This window comes from Microcaecilia unicolor, chromosome 4, assembly GCF_901765095.1.
Source record: "Microcaecilia unicolor chromosome 4, aMicUni1.1, whole genome shotgun sequence".
Lineage (NCBI taxonomy): Eukaryota > Metazoa > Chordata > Amphibia > Gymnophiona > Siphonopidae > Microcaecilia > Microcaecilia unicolor.
This window is the reverse complement of record NC_044034.1, coordinates 179,033,477-179,057,659: the sequence shown is the minus strand read 5'-3', so window position 1 is coordinate 179,057,659 and position 24,183 is coordinate 179,033,477. Positions and strand designations below refer to the sequence as shown.

General features: G+C 43.8%; 1 protein-coding gene across 3 annotated transcripts in view; it reads right to left on the bottom strand.

Moving 5' to 3' along the window:
- The window catches only part of ST5 (suppression of tumorigenicity 5), a 670,601-nt gene extending 646,723 nt beyond the window's left edge, over window positions 1–23,878 (bottom strand). For 2 of the 3 annotated variants that reach the window (XM_030201019.1, XM_030201022.1), the window contains exon 1: window positions 23,140–23,417. The gene's annotated coding sequence lies outside the window, so the exon portion shown is untranslated. Of the gene's footprint in view, window positions 1–23,139; window positions 23,418–23,844 lie in introns of those variants that run through there. The other variant, XM_030201020.1, reaches the window with a different exon arrangement.
- Between the last annotated feature and the right edge of the window lie 305 nt (window positions 23,879–24,183).

Below are 24,183 nucleotides of genomic sequence, written 5' to 3'. Positions count from 1 at the left end.
AGCAGCTGAAAGAAAAAAAATAGAGAGTCTGCCCCCACACACTCAAACCTCTCATTCTGCAATGGCTGTTCATCCTTCAAATTAACAGCGCGAAAGGCAGAGGAAATCTACCCCCTCCAGAGGAGACCTCGTAGCACTACCGAAGAGGCCGCTGGAACAATAGCAGACTGCTCCTCCACAGCTACAAACAAAATGGCGGAGTTTCCCACCAAAAACCCAAGCATTGTAGAAAGCTGCTGACGTCATACTGAAAACCGGCACCGCTTCACTGAACCATGAAGTACTCATGCCTCCACAATAGGTTTTTTTGGGGTTTTTTTTTTTAACTGAACACCTGTCCAGAACAACCACCTGGTGCTTGACCACAAACCAGAACAGAGGAAGAGGAACTATAACACGCTCCCGAGTCCAAGACCCTGCAGAGAGACAGCCATGACAGGAGGCTAAAGCCATTGCACCTGCCTGCTTTTTGTTTTGTTTTTAATATCATAGTGGCTGTTCCTGCAGCTCTGAAAACTCCCTTCTCTCAAAGGGAGCAACGGGCCACAGTCCACCATAAGCCCTCAGGCATACAGGGAAGGCATACAGGGAAGGCATACAGGGAAGGATCGGGGATAGGAGTTGGTAGGGACCCAGCCACCCGAGTGTGGCACCCCTCGAGGCATTAGAGAACCTCTGCGGGCCTCTGCCAGCAAATAACCTTAATGGCGTACAGATGTATAAGAGAAAAAAAAAACTTCTAACTTATTAGACTGAGAAAGAAATGGGTACATTTACCTGAGCTAACAGAAATTAGAAAACAGAAGAGGCATTTTGAAACTAAGGGGCTCACCACATCTACCACCAGGGCCGCCGAGAGGGGGGCAGGGAGGACAAAATTCCCCGGGCCTCCAAGGGGGGCCCAGCCCCGCAGTCCCCGGTCTCCCCACGGCTCCTTCGACAGCCCCTCTCTGTCCGCCACCGGGCCCCCTATATTCAAATCGGCAGCACCTCACCTCCATGTGAAAGCATAGCGGCAAATCGCCTCCCTTCGGGCCTTCCCTCCCTGTGCCCCGCCCTCATCTGATGTAACTTCCTGTTTCCGCAAGGTTGGGACACGGGGAGGGAAGGCCCAAAGGGAGGCGATCTGCCGCTGAGCTTTCACACTGAGGTGAGTGCTGCCAATTTGAACGCAGGGAGCCTGATGGCGGATGGAGGGGGGCTGTAGACGGGGCTGGGGTGGGCGGCCTGAGTAGCGATGTAATATCACACCTCCTGCCCTCAGGAACTCGTACCGGCCCTTTGGCAATATGAATCTGGTTAGAAGAAAGTAGAGAGGTAGTACCAAGTCTTCCGAGATATAAAAAAAAAAAGTGGAAAAATCTCTACTCTACATAGTACTCATTGGCCATCTTCTTCCTGGAGGCCGGGGGACACAAGAGATACAGATCATCTAACAGGTCTGTATCACTTCCTAGCACCCACCACAGGATGAGCCCTTGACCACCTGAGGGTTTCAGCTAGCACTACATAGGCCTCACCTGCACACATGATCTTATTCTGACAACATCCTAACCACAAACTGGGTTCCTACTTTCAAATTACCATTTAAACTCATCTCCTAGTATTTCTGCAAACACAAAACTTCATCAGAGGATCCCCAGACAAGAGAAATAGCCACAAATCTTTCCCTTCAAAATATTGAAGCTCATACAGCTTTTATCTGTGATTCTGATCAGACATAAAAACTCATACTAAAAAAGATAAATACAAAAGAAACATACAACTGGTAAAATCAGTTAAATTCTTAGAGAAGTAATAGAAAGTAGAACTTCAACCTGCTTGGATCAGTAATAAAACAAGACAGACTTTAAAAAAAAAAAAAGATTGCGTTGGAGGCAAAAACACATAGTAAAAAATTTTTTAGGTATATTAAAAGCAGGAAGCCGGCAAAAGAATCAGCTGGACCACTAGATGACTGAGGAGTAAAAGGGGCGATCAGAGAAGACAAAGCCATAGCGGAGAGATTAAATGAATTCTTTGCTTCAGTCTTCACCAAGGAAGATTTGGGTGGGATACCAGTGCAGGAAATGGTATTTTAAGCCAATGAGTCGAAGAAACTATGTATTCTCTGTAAATCTGGAGGATGTAATGGGGCAGTTCTACAAAACTGAAGAGTAGCAAATCTCCTGGACCGGATGGTATTCATCCCAGAGTAGTGATAGAACTGAAAAATTAGCTTGCGGAGCTATTGTTAGAAATATGTAATTTATCCTTAAAATCGAGCGTGGTACCGGAAGATTGGAGGGTGGCCAATGTAACGCCGATTTTTAAAAAAGGTTCCAGAGGAGATCTGGGAAATTATAGACCAGTGAGTCTGACGTCAGTGCCGAGCAAAATGGTAGAGACTACTATTAAGAACAAAATTACAGAGCATATTCAAAAGCATGGACTAATGACACAAAGTCAACATGGATTTAGTGAAGGGAAATCTTGCCTCACCAATCTACTACATTTCTTTGAAGGGGTGAACAAACATGTGGATAAAGGGGAGTCGGTTGATATTGTGTATCTGGATTTTCAGAAGGCGTTTGACAAAGTACCTCATGAAAGATTCCAGAGGAAACTGGAGAGTCATGGGATAGGAGGTAGTGTCCTATTGTGGATTAAAAACTGGTTAAAAGATAAAAAAACAGAGTAGGGTTAAATGGTCAGTATTCTCAATGGAGAAGAGTAGTTAGTGGGGATCCCCAGGGGTCTGTGCTCAGACCGCTGCTTTTTAACATATTTATAAATGACCTAGAGATGGGAGTAACTAGTGAGGTAATTAAATTTGCTGATGACACAAAGTTATTCAAAGTCGTTAAATCGCAGGAGGATTGTGAAAAATTACAAGAGGACCTTACGAGACCGGGAGACTGGGCGTCTAAGGGAAAATTAGGTACTTACCTTGGTAATTTTCTTTCCTTTAGTCACAGCAGATGAATCCATTAACTGATGGGTTATATCCGCCTACCAGCAGGTGGAGATAGAGAACACTGAAAAACCACAGTGACCTTGGACAGCTAGCCCCTTCTGCCTTCAGTATATGAAACTTCCAAAGCAGAGTGAAAAAGAAAGGTAAAATAACGTAAACTTTCTTCACAGTGAACAAACGCCCCAAAACCGGCGCAATAACCAAACAATGGAGGGACGTTCTCAACCTCCTGCAATAGAACAGCATGTAGAAACTCTGAGAACTGAACTTCAACTCCTTCCGATGAGATACAATATCTGCATGAAGGATCTGAACAACAAAAACAAAGTCAGACAGAGGGGATCATGAATTCATCTGCTGTGACTAAAGGAAAGAAAATTACCAAGGTAAGAACCTAATTTTCCCTTCCTTGTCATCAACAGCAGATGAATCCATTAACTGATGGAAAGTACAAAAGCACTCCCTAAGTAGGGTGGGAACACGCAACTCCGTGAGCAAGCACTTGCACTCCAAAATGCGCGTCCAGATTCGCAGCAAAATTCAGTCTGTAATGTCGTACAAACGAGAGCTGAGAAGCCCAAGTAGCCGCAAGGCAGATCTCTTGAAGAGAAAAGACACCCGTTTCAGCCCACAAGGAGGAAATCGCTCTCGTGGAATGCGCTTTAAACGCTTTAGGCGGAGACTGACCTGAAATCACATATGCAGAAAAAATTACTTTCCTGAGCCAACGGTCTATAGTGGCCTTAGACGCCAAACACCCACATCGTGGACCTGTCAACAATACAAAAAAATCAGAAGTCCTGAAGTCATTTGACATCTGTAAATACAGCAAAGGAGCCCTGCAGACACCCAAAAGACGCAATTGCCCAAAGGGATCCAGAAGTCCTCCATAGAAAAGGAATGTAGAAAAATGGGCTGGTTCAGGTGAAACGCTGGAACCACCTTAGGCAGGAAGGCAGGCACTGTACGTACCGTTACCCCGGACTCCGAGCACTGTAGAAAAGGAGCCCAACAGGAAAGCGCCTGAAGCTCAGATACGCGTCTAGCCGATGTCATGGCCATCAAAAAGACTGTTTTGAATGTCACATCCTTTTGAGAAGTTCGCTGAAGCGGCTCGAAAGGCGAACACTGAAGAGCCTTCAACACCAGCCCCAGGTTCCAGGCCGGACACGACGACCGCACAGGAGGACGGAGCCGAAGCGCCCCTCTGAGAAATCGGACAAAGTCCGAATGAGCAGCAAGGGACAAGTCAGAGACTTTCCCTCTGAGGCATGCAAATGCTGCCACTTGAACCCGAAGGGAATTGTAAGCCAGGCCTTTTTGTAAGCCGTCCTGCAAAAAGTCCAGGACCGACGAGACTGTAGCCAGCATGGGCATGACCGCTTTTGAAATACACCATGCCTCAAACTTGCGCCACATCCGAGCATAAGCTGCTGAGGTAGACCACTTGTGGGCCTGCAAGAGAGTGGAGATGACCTTGTTAGAGTAGCCCTTGACTCTCAATTGCGCTCTCTCAAGAGCCAGGCCATAAGACCCAATCGGTAGGGATCCTCCATAGTGACTGGACCCTGAACCAACAGGTTCGGCACCAGAGGCAAAGAAAGTGGAGCCTCCACCAGCATCCGACGGAGATCCGCGTACCACGTACACCTTGGCCAATTCGGAGTGATGAGAATCACCAATCCTCGGTGCATTCAAATCCGCAGGAGGACTCGCCCGATCAAGGGCCAAGAAGGGAGCACATACAGGAGGCCCTCGGGCCAGGGTTGAGCCAGTGCATACAACCCCGCCGAGCGAGGAGCTCTCCTTCTGCTGAAAAAGCGAGGGACTTTGGCGTTTGCACTTGATGCCATTAGATCCAATCCGGGAGTCCCCCATTTGGCACAAATCTGAAGAAAAACTTCTTCTGCCAGTTCCCATTCCGCCGGGTCGATTTGATGCCTGCTGAGGAAATCAGCTTACAGGTTGCTCAGACCTGCTACGAGAGCTGTGGACAGCAGATGCAAAAGGAGCTCGGCCCATTGGAAAATCTGAGCCGCCTCCGCAGCCAGGGCCCTGCACAGAGTGCCACCCTGGCGATTGATGTAGGCCACTGCTGTTGAGTTGTCAGACAGAACTCGAACAGGAAGCCCCTCCACAGTCTTGTGGAAGGCTAGAAGAGCCTGGAATATCGCTCTCAGTTCCCAGTGATTGATGGACCACCCCGCTTCCACGGGTGTCCACTGACCCTGAGCATAGCTTCCCTGTAAATGAGCTCCCCAGCCCAAAAGGCTGGCATCAGTTATCACCAGGCAACAAGAAGGAAGCACGAGCGGCATTCCCAGTCGCAGCCTCCAGTCGGAGAGCCACCAATCTATACTGTGCCAGTCCACAGAAAGCTACATTAGTCTGCATTGGTATTCCTGGGAAAATCGGAGACCATTGCTGGAGCAGAGCAATCTGCAGCAGCCTCAAGTGAGCTCTCACCCAGGGAACCACCTTCATGGTGACCATCATCGACCCCAGGAACTGAACAAAGTCCCCAAGCTCGAGGGCGAGGCATCCGCAGGAGCAGACGGACCTGATTCTGAAGTTTGCATCGCCTGTGGTCAGGGAGGAAGACGAACCCCCTAGGCCGTGTCAAACCGGACCCCCAAATACTCAAGAGACTGAGAGGGGGTCAGGTGACTTTTGGGCAAATTGATCACCCAGCCCAGAGTCTGAAGAACCATTACCACTCTGGTCATGGCGAGACGACTCTCGTCTGCCGAATCTGCCCTGATGAGCCAATCGTCGAGATACGGGTGAACTCTGACACCCTCTCGCCTGAGAAGGCAGCTACCACCACCATCACCTTGGAAAAGGCACGGGGAGCTGTGGCTAGGCCGAAAGACAAGGCCCGAAACTGGAAATGTTGGCCCAAAACCGCAAACCAGAGAAACCGCTGATGCAGAAGCCAAATAGGCATTTGCAAATACGCTTCCTTGAGGTCCAGAGACGTGAGAAACTCTCCTGGCTGTACCGCTGCAATGACGGAGCGCAGGGTTTCCATGTGAAAGTGTCGCACTCTTAGGGCTTCGTTGACTCTTCGTAAGTCAAGGACCGGTCTGAAAGACCTGCCTTTTCGAGGGGCCACAAAATAAATAGAGTATTGGCCGCAGCCGCGTTCGGCGGGAGGCAGCGGAACAACCGCTCCGAGCTGCATTAAGACTTGCAAGGTCTCTTCTACCACCGCCCGTTTAATGGCAGTGCCGCATCGGGACTCCATAAAAGCGTCTTTCACCGGAGCACCGAATTCCAATCGGTAGCCTCCTCTGATCAGGTCCAGGACCCACTGATCCGAAGAAATCTTGGTTCACTCCTCGAAGAAGAGGGAAAGACGACCCCTGACTGCAGGAATCGACGAGCGGACCGGCGTCCTGGCCAATGGCCAGCTGCTGTGGAACGCTTGTCCGAACGACAGGAGTTCCTCTGCTGAAAACAGGCACGTTGAGAAAACCCAGCAGAGCGCACTCGGCGAAACCAGCGAACTTCACGGAAACGTGGCCTGGAAGAGGAGGGAAAACGGAGCTTTTGGAAGAAGGCCGCAGCCTATCCTCAGGTAACCGCTGGGACTTAGAGGCCCCTAGGTCTTAAACAATCTTCTCCAATTCCACTCCCTGACAGGGAAACCTCATCAGCCTCTGCTTAGAGGCCATGTCAGCCGCCCAATGCTGCAGCCAAAGAAGGCGGCGGGCAGCAACCGCCACAGACATCTGCTTAGTCGAAGCTCTGACCAGATCATAAAGGGCATCAGCCAAAAAGACAGGGCAGATGCCATACGCGGGCCAACCTCAGAGAGGGAACCCAGACCATCCTCGGGCTAAACACCCACCTGCTGTAACCAGGAAAGACAGGCATGGGCTGCATAGGCGCTGCAAATCGCTGCCCTTAAGGAAAGGCCCGAGATTTCAAAGGACCGCTTCAACACGGATTCTAGCCGCCGGACCTGCATATCTTTCAAAGCGACCCCTCCTTCCACCGGGAGAGCGGTATTTTTAGTCACGGCTGTGACCAACGCATCCACTTTAGGCATCCCCAAAGGGGCCAAGTGATCCTCACTCAGAGGAAAAAGCTGACCCACAGCCCTGGCAACCTTCAAAGGCCCATCAGGGTCAGACCATTGAGCAGAAATAAGCTCTTAGATGGAGTCATTAACAGGTAAAAACCCAAGAAGGCTTCTTAGTACTAGCCATCCTAGGATTAACAGAAGAGGCATCGCCCTCGGCCAATCTTCAATAGAAAGGGCCTGCAAGGCATCAGAAATGAGAGCTGGCAGCTCGTTGCGGTGGAAAATCCATACTGCTTTAGGATCATCCAAATCCTGTGGCAAACAGGGACCCTCATCTGGAACCTCCAGACTCCTCAGACTCCCCACAGCCTGACCAGAGGGGGGTAAGGAGAGGTGCCATCCTCAGACAGGGAATTTAACTGTCTACGTTTAGCGTCAGTCCAACGCTCAGGGGGGAAGGAGGAAACTCAGCAGCCAACACTGGACTATCAAAACCTGGAGGGAATCCAGTCCGCAATGTAGTGTCAGACGCCTCCGGCAGAGTCCATTTTAACATAAAGGCCTTATGCATCAGCAGCAAAAATTCAGGGGAGAAAAACTCACCCTGGCCCTCCACCCCGAATTAGGAGAAATGGAGGAAAGAGCTCCTCTAGCAGCCTCGGAACTAGGCGTCCCCCTGCACTCAGACTTCTCGCAACTGTGAGGGTCGAGTCACGAGGCGCTTCCAAAATGGTGCCCGCTGCCAGCTCCATCGAGCGGGAAGAATCACCGTTCGGCATGCTCATACTAGCACGAACGTCTAAGGAGCACGTACTGAAAAGATCCAGTGCTGACCTGCGGTTACCACAGCAAGAGCAGCGCTCAACGCCTTCAGCAGCCATCGCCCACCTGGACGGAAATAGAGAAATAAAATGGCGGCTTTGTGCCAAAACTTACCCCACACAGAACGCTGTCCACGGGAACCTCCCCAGAGTAGCTGGGCACCACTCTTACCTCAGAAGACCGAGTCAACGAGCTTCGGTCAAGCTGCACTGAATCAGAATCTCTGGAAAAAGCCTCAGAACAGTAACGCTGTAAAAGCTCGCCCTTTTTTTTTTTTTTTTTTTTTTTTTTTTTTAAATACTGTGAGGAAAGTTGGAAGCAGGCAGCAACAGAGGGACTCCGGAAGTAGGGGGGGATGGGGTATGGCAGGGACAGGGACCAAAACCAAGTATGCCTTTAAAGTGGGTACCACCAGCCACAACACCCCCGCTCTACTGGCAAAGCACAGGAACCCCCCCAGGCAGAAATCCAGGAGCTAATCAAGCGACAGTCCACACCTGCTGGGAGATAGAGATATACTGAAGGCAGAAGGGGCTAGCCATCCAAGGTCACTGTGGTTTTTCAGTGTTCTCTATCGCCACCTGCTGGTAGGTGGATATAACCCATCAGTTAATGGATTCATCTGTTGATGACAAGGAAATGGCAGATGACGTTTAATGTGAGCAAGTGTAAAGTGATGCATGTGGGAAAGAGGAACACAAATTATAGCTACGTCAAGCAAGGTTCCACGTTAGGAGTCACAGACCAAGAAAGGGATCTAAGTGTCGTCGTTGATGATACGCTGAAACCTTCTGCTCAGTGTGCTGCTGCAGCTAAGAAAGCAAATAGAATGTTAGGTATTATTAGGAAAGGAATGGAAAACAAACATAAGGATGTTATAATGCCTTTGTATTGCTCCATGGTGCGACCCCGCACCTCGAATATTGTGTTCAACTCTGGTCGCCGCATCTCAAAAAAAGATATAGTGAAATTAGAAAAGGTGCAGAGAAGGGCAACGAAAATGATAAAGGGGATGGGACGACTTCCCTATGAGGAAAGGCTAAAGCGGCTAGGGCTCTTCAGCTTGAAGAAAAGGACTAGGGGGCATGCGATGAAGCTACAATGTAGTAAATTCAAAACGAATCGGAGAAAAGTTTTCTTCACTCAATGTGTAATTAAACTCTAGAATTCGTTGCCAGAGAATGTGGTAAAGGTGGTTAGCTTAGTGGAGTTTTAAAAAAGGTTTGGATGGCTTCTTAAAGGAAAAGTCCATAGACCATTATTAAATGGACTAGGGGAAAAGCCACTATTTCTGGGATAAGCAGTACAAAATGTTTTGTACTTTTTTGGGATCTTGCCAGGTATTTGTGACCTGGATTGGCCACTGTTGGAAACAGGATGCTGGGCTTGATGGACCTTTGGTCTCAGTATGGCAATACTTATGTAAAGCAATCAAGAAATCCAATGATGTATCTCGCACTTGGTAGGACAACTATGGAGTGAAGGACCTAGACAAGAACTTCAAGTGCAGACACATATCTTTGCATACAAAGATACAACCTGTCCAAGCCATGGCATTTTCAATAATGTCATATGGATGTGAAAGTTGGACAGTGAAGAAACAAAACAAGAGAAAATCTATGCCTTTGAATTATGGTGCTGAAAAAGAGTATTGTGTACAGCTTGGATTGCCAAAGAACAAATCAATCGATATTAGAGGCAATCAAATCTTAGCTTTACTTGGAAACTGAAATGATAAAAACTTCACAAAGATGCATCTGATGTGTGAAAGTCAAAGAGAATGATCATTAGAGAAGAGACATCATGATTGGCAAAGTTGAAGGACAGCACAAAAGCGAAGACCAGCAACATGATGTATCAATATAATAACAACAGCTGTAGGTGCCACTCATCTATGATGAGCTGCCTGATGAAGACCGAGAGAAACTATTCAGAGGGACAACTTTAGTCAACATTGACTTGACAGGACTTAACAACAATATTAAAAAAAAAGTTTTAATAAATAGGATGAAGATTGAATGCAAAAAGTTAACAAGGTACAACAGGCAGGTACTGTAAAAAGAAAAATGACATCCCACTAAAACAGCCAGCTCTGGAGACATATAATTGAAATAACCTGTGCCTACTAGGATCTCAGGACTGACTCACGAACATCTCCCAGCATTTTTTGTCAGAGCCATCTGCTAACCAAGCTGAAGAACTGACTTAAATCACAGTTATGAGTAAATAAACCTGTCAAAAGCACATCTCGTTCTTAAAATGTTCACTAGAGGACATGGAACATTAAAAATTGCCCAGCCCAGCTGAAAGAATAGGAATCTTATTTCAGTTTTAATGATATGGAAAAGTTGTAGGAGACTGCCATGAGAGGAAACTGGTCAGCACAGAAGCAAAAGATAAGTATAAAGTATGACTTTCTAGATAGCTCTGGGGCAACCTTCATATCTTTGAGAAAAGTATTCAACTTTGCTTCTCTCCTGTCCCGTCCCCCCACACAAAGAAAAAAAAAAACCTGCAAAAACAAAAGCTGAGAAGATGCTTCTGTATACAGGGTAAGATCTCACTTTTCAGCACTGTATGAGGTTCTGTTCACCCATCTTAAAAAGAATATAGCAGAACTAGAAAGTTCAGTGAAAGGTGACTAAAATGATAGAGGATAAATACATCCATTGTGAAGGAATGTTAAACAGGTTATGGTTTTTTGGCCTTGAAGAAAGAAAGCAGAGAGTATTATGAAATCATGAGTGGAGTAGAACAATTAAATGTTATTTAACCTTTCCAAATGACTGAAAAACTAGTGGATACTCTACGAAACTAATAACTAGCAGATTTCCTATAGAAACTGTAGAACCATTTTTTTTTCTTCATGAAGCATGCAATTAAGCTGTAGTATTCCTTACTGGGAGACAAATTGAGGACTGAGGTTGCCCACCCTTGCCCTAAGGGCTGCAATCCAGCTGAATTTTCAGGATTTCTCCATGAATATACATACAATGGACACTGAATGCCAATAGATCTCATACATATTCATTGGGGAAATCTGAAAACCTGACTGGGTTGCAAACCTGGAGGATCAAGGTTACCCACCCCTGAATTAGGGATGATATTAACACACACACTCTATTACCATGCCTTAAAAATATATTTAGGGGCCCTTCACGGGACACACTAAAGCATTATGTAGTATTTTTTGCATTTGTGCCCACTAAAAATTTTTGAGGGGCATATCAGGAGGTCCTTCACTAACTAATTACCTCATACAAAGTAACACAGCAGATGACGGCAGATAAAGACCTGTACGGTCCATTCAGTCTGCCCAACAAGATAAACTCAGTATAAGGTATGATGCGATACTACATACGTATACTTGACCATGATTTGTCCTTGCCCTTTTTGGGGCACAGGGGAACAGACTGTAGAAGTTTGCCATTACTGGTTAGCTCAAAGATAACCTGAGAGCCCTTACTATCTATAAAACTGGTGGCGGTAAGTTTTGAAAATGGCAGTGTGCTAATTCAAAATTAGCATATGACTATTAATGAAAATAACTAAAGGTGGTCAGTTTTACAGTTGCAGTAAAAATATTCTTAGTGTATGGGAATGATTCATATAAGGGCTTGCTAAGGCCAATTTTAGTGCAGCTTAGAAGAGGACCCCTTAGTAATCACTAATTCAATTTAACACACTTTAAAATATGAATTAAAGCACATTAACTTTTTTTTAATTATAGCATCATTTTTTTTAACAAATGTGTTTAAACTAGTTGAAAAAAATAAGTGTTTGGAAAATTAGGGAACATGTACAAAAATGACCCAAAACCAAAAAAATGTTTTTACATGCATCTTCCTATTAGCCAGATAGGCTTGGAAAAACAAAACAAAAAAAGCAACAGCCACCACAATATACACTGACATTTTAGCATCTGTCAATCACCCCTTCCACTGATATTAAAAATGGAAGGGAATCCGAAATTGTACTACAGTATTTTCAAGATTTGCAACTTCCTATTAATCAAACACCTAAGTCTATGTAGAAATGCTTATTCACAACCAAAGGCTACATTTAGAGGTCCTTTTACTATGCTGCATTAGGCGCTAATGCATGCTTAATGCAGCTAAGAATGGAATACTGTGGGATGTGCTCAGTCGTCCTGTGATAACTTTCAAACTGTGTGCTGACCACGTACTAAAAAAATGTTTGGGTATGTCAGAGGTGGAGAGTGGGCATTCCTGCACTAACCAGACACTGCGTGAGCACTTACTTTCTACAAAATGGTAGTGGTATGTGCACATGTGGTAATATTATAAAATGCAAAAACAAAACCCAAAAGGTAAAGGAAAAAGACCCCTACGTAAAATCCAAACAAGAAAGCCAAAGAGTAGGAGTGGACCATAAAATTTTCCCAGCCAAATGTAATGCACACTTATTTATTTGTTGCATTTGTATCCCACATTTTCCCACTTATTTGCAGGCTCAATGTGACTTACATCATTCCGTAATGGCGATCGCCATTTCCAGGATGAGAAATACAAAGTGGTATTGCATTAAAGTTCATAAGTGACAGATTAAATAAGGAATCAAGTATAGAGAATTCATTTCCGGAATGAGAAATAAAGTGGTATTGCGTTAAAGTTCATTAGTGACAAAGTAAATGAAGCAGTCAGGTATAGAGAGTTCGGTTTTGTCCAGTTCTGGTGTAAGTTTCGTTGTCTAGTATTTAGGATGGATCATTATGGTATGCCTTATTGAACAGGTTAGTTTTTAGTGATTGTCAGAAGTTTGTTAGGTCGTGCATTATTTTATTATTTATTTATTTATTTATATTTGTACCCCGCGTTTTCCCACTCATGGCAGGCTCAATGCGGCTTACATGGGGCAATGGAGGGTTAAGTGACTTGCCCAGAGTCACAAGGAGCTGCCTGTGCCTGAAGTAGGAATCGAACTCCGTTCCAGAGTTCCCCAGGAAAAAAGTCCACCACCCTAACCACTAGGCCACTCCTCCATAATTGCGTGCTTATATAGGAAAAGCTAGATGCATATGTTGATTTATATTTTAGTCCTTTGCAGCTGGAGTAATGGAGATTCAGGAATGTGCGTGCTGACCTTTTTGTGTTCCTGGTTGGTAAGTCTATGAGGTTTGACATGTAGACCGGGGCCTCGCCGTGAATGATTTTATGAACCAGGGGTTCAGATTTTGAACGCAATACGTTCTTTAAGTGGGAGCCAGTGTAGTTTTTCTCTTAGGGGTTTGGCGCTTTCGTATTTCGTTTTTCCAAATACGAGTCTGGCTGCTGTGTTTTGAGCAGTTTAGAGTTTCTTAATGATTTGTTCTCTGCATCCAGCATATATTGCATTGCAGTAATCTAGGTGGCTTAGCACCATTGATTGTACCAGGCTGCGGAATATTTCCCTTGGGAAGAAAGGTGGGTTTGTTCGTGTTATATTGTGATGAGAGGATGAGACATTGTGATTTTTCTGCGTTAAGTTTTAATTGAAATGAATCCACCCATGAATTCATGATTTGGAGGCTGTGTTTGATTTCATTTGTGATTTCTGTTAGATCATGTTTGAACGAGATGTAAATCGTGACATCGTCTGAATAAATGTAAGAATTAAGGCCATGGTTGGATAGTGATTTGGCTTGAGGTGTCATCATTAGGTTGAAAAGGGTCGGTGAAAGCTGTGATCCTTGGGGTACTCCGCATTCTGGTTTCCATGGTGATGTATTCGAATTTGATATCACTTGGTATGTTCTTGCGGTTAGGACGCCTTTGATCCAGCTAAGTACACTTCCTCCAATCCCGAAGTATTCTAGGATGTTTAATAGTATTTTGTGGTTTACCATGTCAAACGCGCTGGACATGTCGAATTGTAGAAGAAGTACACTATTGCCAGTTGCAATTGCTTGTTTGAATTTGGTTGAGAGAGTGATTAGTACTGTTTCGGTGCTGTGGTTGGATCGAAATCCTGATTGTGATTCATGTAGTATTGAGAATTTGTTTAAGTAGTCGGGAAGCTGCTTGGTTACCATTCTTTCCATTAGTTTGACTGCCAGAGGGATAGATGCTACTGGCCAGTAGTTGGTTATGTCGTTTGTTTGGTTTTTTCTTTGGCTCTTTAGGTATTGGGGTGAGTAATATGTTTCCTTTATCCTTAGGGAAGAGTCCATGTTGTAACATGTAGTTTAGGTGTGACGTGAGGTCTACTATGAAGCGTTGAGGGACAGATTTTATTAAGTTATTGGGACATATGTCCAGTTTGCAGTGGGATTTGGCGAACCTGTTGATCGCTTGGGTGACGGTATCATCGGTAAGTAGAGCGAAGTTTGTCCAGGTTCAGTCAGCTGGATATTCATCGGGGATTGGGTCCAGACAGTCAATGAATTTTTCATGGTCGGTGGTATTGAGTGGTAACGTGATTCGTAATTTTATAATTTTCTCGTTGAAGTATTTAGCAAGGTTGTCTGCTGATGGGGTATCTGTGTTGGTTGTGGTAACCGGTGTGGTATCTAGTAGTTTGTTCACGGGTTGTAAAAGTTTATGCGTGTCTTTGTAGTCTGGCCCTATTTTGGTTCTGTAGTATGACCTTTTAGTTTGTCTTATTGCATATTTGTATTTTCCTTGCGTTTGTTTCCATGCATTAAGTGTGTATTCATCTTTTATTTTATTCCATGCTCTTTCAAGCCTCCTAAAACATGTTGAATAAAAAAACTTAGTTTATTCAACATGTACATGTTTGGTGCTGAATAAACTGAGTTGCATTACATTTGGTTATGAAGATTTTATGGTCCACCCCTACAATTTTACAAAATGGGCACACACTACTGGCAACATCAGCACATGCATTACTCAAACAAATAATGGGGCAAGAACTCAAATAATAAAGCAATAAACAAACAACTCGTTCTTAAATTATCACGCAGCAGTCTAATACAAACCAATTAAAGGAAAACACCTCAAAGAGCTCCAGGCACAAATATCCTTCCGAGCTTATAACGCTTCATCGATATTAAAAAAAAAAACCTTTCAGAGCTTAGAATTCTTTATTAAACATCACAATACCTGCTAAACTTTAAATCTTATAATCATTCAAAAATGTTGTACTTAGCTTTCAGCTGCAATGCTGGTAAGCCTGTCCTGAGTCAAATATCAAAATGTACCCATCGCTGACAATGGCCTCGTTTCGCCAAGCTGCATCAGGGTCAACGGATTTTGAACACTGCCAAAAAACACCGGCTGGCTTTGGCTTCAGAAGGCACCTGCTCCGTTCATAAAAATGGCTTGTGAACGGATCAGGTGCCTCCTGAAGCCAGCCGGAGTTTTTCAGTAGTGTTTAAAAATCCATTGATCCTGATGCAGCTTGGCGAAACAAGGCCATCGTCAGCCATGGGTACATTTTGATATTTGACTCAGGAAAGAATTCCCAGCATTGCAGCCAGAAAGCTGAAGTACAACATTTTTGAGTGATTATACGATTAAAGTTTAGCAGCTGTTGCGATGTAAGAATTCTAAGCTCTGAAATGTATTTTTATGTTGATCATGAAAAGGATATTTGTGTCTGGAGCTTTTTGAGGCGTTTTCCTTTCATTGCTTTATATTAGACTGACGCACAGTAATCAATAAACAACTCGTTCTCAAATTGCTTTAAAACATCAGCGCATGGTCATTAATACACAAAAGGCTTTTTTATGGCTGTGGTAAAAATGGCCATAGCAAGTGGGAAATCCCAAATAAGGGTGTGCTAAGGCTACTTTTTACCGCAGCTTAGTAAAAGGACCCGTTAGTTAAGAGTACTTCTGCATTACTTCATACTGAAACATTATGCATAGGCCTCACTGCATAAAATAGAATCAGACATTAAAGTAAGATGTCAGTCAGGACTCAGGATGAAGCACAACCATATTTGTCAAATTCTATAAAGACAAATCAGCTCAAGAACCTGCTGGTAACCAGATGAAAACACATCTAAAATCTCAGGATGACAGCATTATGGTGGTAAATGACCCAATTTCTTCTGGTGAGGGAGGTTCAGCCACCAAGAACCCAAAAGCAGACAAGACAAGCTGATCCTAAGGGTAATATTATTTATTCTGAAAGGACTCTTAGTGAAATTTTACCAAGAGAGCATATACATATACATCACTTTACCATAGTCTGTGTACCAGGCAGCAATTATGTTTGATAAAGATAAGACCAGCAGACACAGAGGGGCATTTTCAAAAGGGACATCCTTGCAAAACGGCGAAATCCAGGGGCGGGGTAACCCGTATTTTCAAAACAAGATGGACGTCCATCTTTCGTTTTGAAAATACTGTCAGAGACGTCCAAATACTTAAATTTGGACATGCCTAGACATGGGCGTTTCTGATTTTCAAAACCAAAGACGTCCATGTCAAAAACGTCCAAATGCAAGCCATTTGGGCATGGGAGGAGCCAGCATCCGTAGTGCACTGGTCCCCCTGACGTGCCAGGACACCAACCAGGCACCCTAGGGGGCTGCAGTGGACTTCATAAAATGCTCCCAGGAACATAGCTCCCTTACCTTGTGTGCCGAGCCCCCTAACCCCCCCCCCCCAAAAAAAAAAAAAAAAACACTACCCACAACTGTACACCACTACCATAGCCCTTACGGGTGAAGGGGGACACCTATGTATGGGTACAGTGGGTTTGTGGTGGGTTTTGTAGAGCTCGCTGTTTCCTCCACAAATGTAACAGGTAGGGAGGGTATGGGCCTGGGTCCGCCTGTCTGAAGTGCACTGCAGTACCCACTAAAACTACTCCTGGGACCTGCATGCACTGTCATGGATCGGACTATGACATCTGAGGCTGGCACGACATACTTTTAAAGATGTTTTTTTGAGGCTGGGAGGGGGTTAGTGACCACTGGGGGAGTAACGGGAGGCCATCCCCAATTCTCTCCAGTGGTCATTTCGGGCACCTTTTTGTGCCTTATTCGTAAGAAAAACACATCCGGGTGAAAACGTCCAAGTGTTCGTCAGGGACGTCCTTGTTTTTTTCGATTATGGGTCTTAAGACGTCCAAGTGTTAGGCACTCCCAAGTTCCGCCTTCACTACGCCTCTGACACGCCCCCTTGAACTCTGGACGTCCTTGCGACGAACTGCAGTTGGAGACGTCCAAAATCGGGTTTCAATTATACCGATTTGGACGTCCCTGGGAGAAGAATGTCCATCTTCCAATTTATGTCGAATGATGGACGTCCTTCTCTTTCGAAAATGAGCCCAATAGTAACATAGTAGATGATGGCAGAGAAAGACCTGTACAGTCCATCCAGTCTGCCCAACAAGCTAAACTCCTATGTGCTACTTTATATGTATACCTGACCTTGATTTGTATCTGCCATTTTCAGGGCACAGACTGTAGAAGTCTGCCGAGCACTAGCCTCGCCTCCCAACCACTGTGCTGCCACCCAATCTCTGCAAAGCTTCTGAGGATCTGTTCCTTCTGAACAGGATTCCTTTATGTTTATCCCATGCATTTTTTAATTTTGTTACCGTTTTAATCTCCACCACCTCTAGCGGGAGGGCATTCCAAATATCCACCACTCTCTCCGTGAAAAAATACTTCCTGACATTTTTCTTGAGTCTGGCCCCCCCTTCAACCTCATTTCATGTCCTCTAGTTCTACCACCTTCCCGTCTCGGGAAAAGGTTTGTTTGCGGATTAATACCTCTCAAATATTTGAACATCTGTATCATATCACCCAAGTTTCTCCTTTCCTTCAGGGTATACATGTTCAGGTCAGCAAGTTTCTCCTCATACGTCTTGTAATGCAAATCCCATACCACTTTTGTTGCTTTTCTTTGCACCGCTTCAATTCTTTTTACATCCTTAGCAAGATACAAAAAAGAATTGAAGCGATGCAAAGAAAAGCTACAAAACTGGTACGGGATTTGCATTGCAAGACGTATGACCTGGATTGGCCACTGTTGGAAACAGGATACTGGGTTTGGTGGACTTTTGGTCTATTCCAGTATGGAAATGTTTATGTTATTATTTTATTTATTTATAACATTTGCACCTCGCACTTTCCCACTCAATAGCAGGCTCAATGCGGCTTACATAGTAAAACAGGTTAACAAAGTGATATAGAATGGATGCAACTGTGAATTATAAGTAATAAGGTGGTCATTTATGTGTGGTAATATTATAAGTAGAGAGGTTGTTGTTTATGTGTGGATATGTAAGATAGATAAGGAAAGGAGGATGAAAGTGATATGGGAATGGGAGGCAGGTGAGTAATGAGAGTTAACATGTAGTTATTATGGGAAAAATTGTAGGGGAGGGGTAGGAAGAAGAATATAATAGATTGTGTGGAGATGGGTAAAAAGAGGGATATGTTAAAGGAAAAATAGGGGAGTACATTCCGGTTCCGAATTCTTGGATTGGTCTTATGGTACACATGGACTTATTATTTAATTCAGGTTATTTGTGTAGGCCTGCTTGAAGAGGTAAGTTTTTAGCAACTTCCGGAAAGGTAGAAGGTCATTGACTATTCGAATGGATCTTGGTAAGTATTTGACTGCCTATTACAGAGAAGTTGGATGCTTAATATGTCTTGTACTTAAGTCCTTTGCAATTAGGAAGATGCAAACTGAGATATGTTCGAGAAGATTTTAAACCGTTTCTGGCTGGTAGGTCTATAAGGTTATACATGTAACCTGGGGCATCTCCGTAGATAATCTTGTGAATCAGTATGTGGACTTTGAAGTATATTCGTTCAGTAATAGGTAGCCAATGGAGCTTTTCACGGAGAGGAGTTGCGCTCTCAAATCGTGACTTACCAAAGATAAGTCTGGCAGCTGTGTTTTGGGTGGTCTGAAGTTTTTTCAGGATTTGGGCCTTGAAATCAATGAAAATGCTGTTACAGTAATCAACATGGGTCAGTACAGTGGATTGAACCAAGTTATGGAAGGTGCTCAAGGGAAGGTAAGATTTTACTCATTTCAGCATCCACATCATGTTAAACATTTTCTTTGTTGTGGCACTTGCATGATTTTCCAGAGTTAGATGGTTGTCTAATGTTACTCCTAAAATTTTTAGTTTGTCAGATATGGGAATGTTGACATCTAGGGTGTTGAGTGTGGTTGGGATGGGTGCAAAGTGCTGGGATGAGAGGATTAGACATTGTGTTTTCTCCTTATGTTATTATGTTCTTATCTTCTCTTACTCTATTTGTGCCTTCCTCTATGTTGATAGTGGACTATTGGTCCTGTTAGGAGACATTATGGTACTTTGCCTTTAAACAAAAAGAGCATTCTTCCCTTATACACACACAGTCTAGATGTTATAGTGTCTAAGTTTAGCTTTGGCCAATCAGGGAGCAGGGTAGAATTAGAGTGCAGTATACCCTAATTTTTTCACGGCGAGGGTGGTGGATATGTGGAATGCCCTCCCGCGGGAGGTGCTGAAGATGAAAACGGTAATGGAATTCAAACATGCGTGGGATAAACACAAAGGAATCCTGTTTAGAAGGAATGGTTCTGTGGAATCTTAGCCAAGATTGGGTGACGACACTGGTAATTGGGAAACAAAATGGGAGCTGGGCAGACTTCTACGGTCTATGCCCTGATTGTGACTGAATAATAGGGATGGGCTGCAGTGTAAATTTTAAGGGGCTTTGACGTTAGCTCCAGAACTTAGTACAAGAACAGTGCTGGGTAGACTTCTACAGTCTGTGTCCTGAGAGAGGCAGGGCCAAATCAAACTCTGGTATACATATAAAAGTATCACATACCATGTGAATTAGTTTATCTTGTTGGGCAGACTGGATGGATCGTACAGGTCTTTATCTGCCATCATTTACTATGTTACTACAGAAGAAAAACTTGGGCTCTGCACAGATTGCTTGCAAGAGAAGTGTGCAGTATGGAAAACAAAGGAAGGATAAGATAATCAGTGTAAGGTCAAACATATCACAGGAGGATGTTAAGGGAAAACCTGGTTCAGAAAGAGAATGACCCTTTCATAGGACTTACTAAAAAAGGCTAAAAAAAATTGCATGCCCTCAAAACTGAGTTATTTCCTCCTCTTGGTACTGTCAAAATGAGAGCAAGAAAAGAATAGTTCTTGCAAGGTTACAGTCTGCAGTACTTGATAGCAATCTGTTGTCCCTCATCTGGGCTGCACACCAAAGTAAAAATAATCTTCTCATAGCATCGCCAGAGATTACGTCTTCCAAACAACATTCCTGAAGCAAAGAAATTGGAGCCGCACAGTCCTGAAATTTACTTATCTTCTGTCTCCAAAGACACTAATTCATTAACAACAACAAAAAATGTTGACTGTATGCCCTCTCCACACAGAGCACTCACTAACCACCATATGCTATAGTTTATCTGTAGAGAGGTGAGACTGTGGAAATTCAATGGCAGACGAGAATACCTGAATACCACTAATCCTCAGAAGATACAAAATTCCAACTATTATGCAGTGGATTACTGTTAGACAAACTAGAATTCAGATATACTGTTCAAAAAAAAAAAAAAAAAAAAGCTGTTATGGTAGAGCCCTGTTATGGAAAGATCCATCAACCAGGAATTCATTATATAACAGGCCCTGATCCATTTATCTGAAAAAACCTCTATAATCAGATGATTAAATAATGGCAGTTCTCAGACAAAAGGTCATGTGAAGCCAATCAAGATTATCTGTTCACAACATGGTCAGATAAAAAAGTGATTTTATCTAATCACACTGCCTTTTTCCTCAAAAGGAATTGTTATGCCATACCTACTTTCATGTTACAAGCATATCAAAAGTGCTCAATCTGCTATTTGACCTATTCATTGGCTTATTAGGTAATGGTGATGGTCCTCACCCCTCCCCCCCCCAACTGAAATCAGGTGGATTTTTTAGCACTACTCCTTAAACTGTAAGTACTATGGAAGATGATGGAGATGAAAACGGTAACAGAATTCAAAAATGCGTGGGACAAACAATGAAACCTATTTAGGATTGGATCCAAAAAAGCTTAGGCGAGATTAGGTAGAAAAATCGGTGCTGGGCTGACTTCTACGTTCTGTGCCATGATGGAGGCTGAGTTGATTTGGATGGGCCGGAGTGATGCTTTTCAGGTGATTTGACAACAATTTCAGAAATTTTACAAGGCTAGTGCCAGGCAGACTTTTAGTCTACGCCCTAAAAATAGCAAGGATAAATCAAGCGCTGCGTACGTCTAGTAGCGCTTTAGAAATGATAAGTAGTAGTACTTCATACCATATGTAATGAGCTTATATTGTTGGGCAGACTGGATGGACTGTTCAGGTCTTTATCTACCGTCATCTACTATGTTACTTGATCTACCTATACTGAATGACTTCAATGTGCATGCAGGAAGGTCCTTCCTAGCTAGTAGTGGTTAAATTTAGAAAGCGTATGCATTGAGATCCCAAAAACAGATCAGTTATGTTATGTTATATCCACCTCCAGTACAAAGCCACTTTATGCCCAGTGATACTAATCAATCACTTTATCAAACTGAAAAAAAAGACACTAAAGTTGTCTGGAAATAAGTGATCAAACTTAACAGGTCAATTTTGCAGCAGGAGGCCCTAATACATCTAAAGACATATGGTATATTTTGACAGCCTTTACCCTTGACCTACTACTACTACTTAACATTTCTACTCATTTCACAAGGACTAACTACCCATGATTCACCAGCTTCTTCATCGGTCAATAAACACATTCTTTTAAACTATTTTTATTGAGAAATTTCAATTTAATTAATCATTAATCACTGTGCTTATCTTTGTAGTTAGTAGTCAAATTGAATTTGACTACCAACTACAAAGATAAGTACACTGATAAATGATTAAACACATTTCTCTATTAAAAATATTTTAAAATAATTAAAATAAAGTGTTATTGACTGATGAAGCTGGTGAATCATGGGTAGCAGCCCATGTGAAACAAGTCACCACCGAAGTCAAGGGTGTCTGAATATACCAGCGTTAAGCATATGTCTTTAGAGGAAATAAGTGATGTTAGAATGAATGACTTTTAGAAGATCCCCAACCATCGCACACCACAGCCACTCACAGATTCTAAATGCTCTGGAAAATGATCAAAAATGAATGGTGTTATAGGAGGACGGGGAGAGGTTTCATACAGCTGGAGTTTAAGGAACATTATAGACAAATTCCCATTTGATTAATCCCAGTTCTCGTTTCCTACCATCCTGCTAAGAGGGAGTGGTAACAGGAGCAATGTCCTCAACTGCTGCTAGCAGATGGGTTTAAGCCAATCAGAAGCACCCTTCATTGTTTGATGGCACACAAAAGCAGCTCTGTCCGGAAAGTTCAAGAAAAAAAGAGAACAGTAAAAGAGAGAGACTTGACTTGCTCCCACAATTACAATCCAGAACAAGGGCAGGGGACATTTGAATATGGGCATGAGTGCTAAGCTATTACCACAAATGAACCCAGTAGCCTTATTTGCAGAAGGCTTTCCTTAAGTAACATTTCGGGCATTCTCTCTGCTGTTTCTTCTGTAAGGAATTTTGCCTCAAACCCAAGCTGCGACTAGCATTACTATCCACGCTTTACCTTACGCATGCACGGGAGTTTGTTTGTTTTTTTAGGTACTACCGATGAAATCCTGCATGGATAATGAAAGTGCTTACTGAGAACGTCCTTATCTTTTCATCTGATTTAAAATAGACCTGCTTGAACTGAATTGTAGCTATGCAAATCGAGGGGGGAGGGTTCAGCCTGGTGATGGATGATAGGTCACTGGTCAAAGTGGTGACTTCCTACGGTTTTTCTATCTACCTAAACCCCAAATTTTTGTCTGTATAGGCAGAAAAAGCACTGCTATTGATGTGAGAAGTTCATTTGCAACTGTACGGGCGGGCAGCCCCTTTATCTGTGGCCAATATCCCAGAAGAGCGAATCCAGACACACTTTCAGGCACTGACCTCCATCCATTCTGTCCTTACATTCAGCTAACTTCATTAGCATGACAACTTGTGTTGTCAAAGTGGTCCACGAAATCCATTAAAGCTACAAGGGAAATAGTTTTCCAAAACTTGTGATAACAGAAGGAAAGTGGCCGCAAGTGTATAAATAAATCCCGTGCTGCAAACAATAACATGACGGGCGTTTAAAGAAACTGCACAAACCCTTCAAGAAGGAAGCAGCCAGGCTAGCCAGCGTTTCCACCCCTCCCCCCTTAAGAAAAAAGAAAGGTTACAATGTTGCCTCCCTCTTCCTTAATAGAATCCAACTGGTTCGGCATGACATCATCCCCGCGAGCCAGACCTTCCGCCCGGAGTAAACACAACGGCGAGCTCGGAAGGAAAGGGATGTTACCTGGACCCGGCGGCCTCCCGCTTCGCCAGCCATTCTCTCAGCGAGGCTGCTTTTTCCCAGACAATTCGGTGGCCCGTGGGCGGGAGAGCGCGAGTAAAGGCTCAGCGTGGCTCCCTGTCCCCTCCGCTCCTTCAGGTGACCCAGGCGGTTGTCATGGAGATCTCGCCCCGTCTCTGTCTGGGCGCGCGACGGACGGAACACGCGCTCACACAGGGCTGGAAGGCATCCGTGCAAGAGCAATCAGCAGTGCCCTTCTTTTAGCAGCCAAAGGCTCGTACATTCCAACCTCCTCTTCCTCCCTCCCTCCCCTCAATCCACTTTCTGAACTGGTGGCTTTGGAGATACGGGGGGAGGAGCATTTATTGAAACGTTTTGTTCCAGTGCTGAATATCAATTGCTCTTTTTTTTTTTTTTTTTTCAAACTTGCAACTCAATGTGTCGGTCTATTTGCACTGATAAATCAGGCGCAATTTCTGTACCAAAGCCTATTTTTCCAAAATGTCCTTGTCTTGAGACACAAATTTATATGTCTTTGCTTATTTTCTTTTTAAGTCATTCCTCTTTCTTGTAAAATCCACATAGCCAAAGCAAACAAACGTGCCGCAACTGCCTCCAGGGCTGATCTTTTGTTGGGCTTGTTTGAAATATTGTTTTCTGTAATTAGTTCTTATTGAAATTTCCAGACAGATGCGCCTGCATACTTACTGTGTGGTGTGCCAGGTTTCCAATCAGCAGTTTAATTAGCGCAGGTATTTCGACAGGCCAGGCAGGATTTCCTGTACTCTTTCATCTTTCTGTACCTAGGAAGAAGAAGAAAAAAAAAAACGTTTCCATTAGGAATGTGAGACATGGTCTCGAGCCTTAAAGGTTAAAGAATGCAAGAATTGTAGTTATCATCTTGCACAATAATAGCAGTGTACCAAAATAAACAAAAACGGAACAGATGGGCTGCCTCAGGGCATGTGCAGATTACCTGGATTTGATTCCCTGGCCTGCTTTGGGAGAAAATATAAAAACTGAAGGGTTGAGGAAGGACTCTATTAG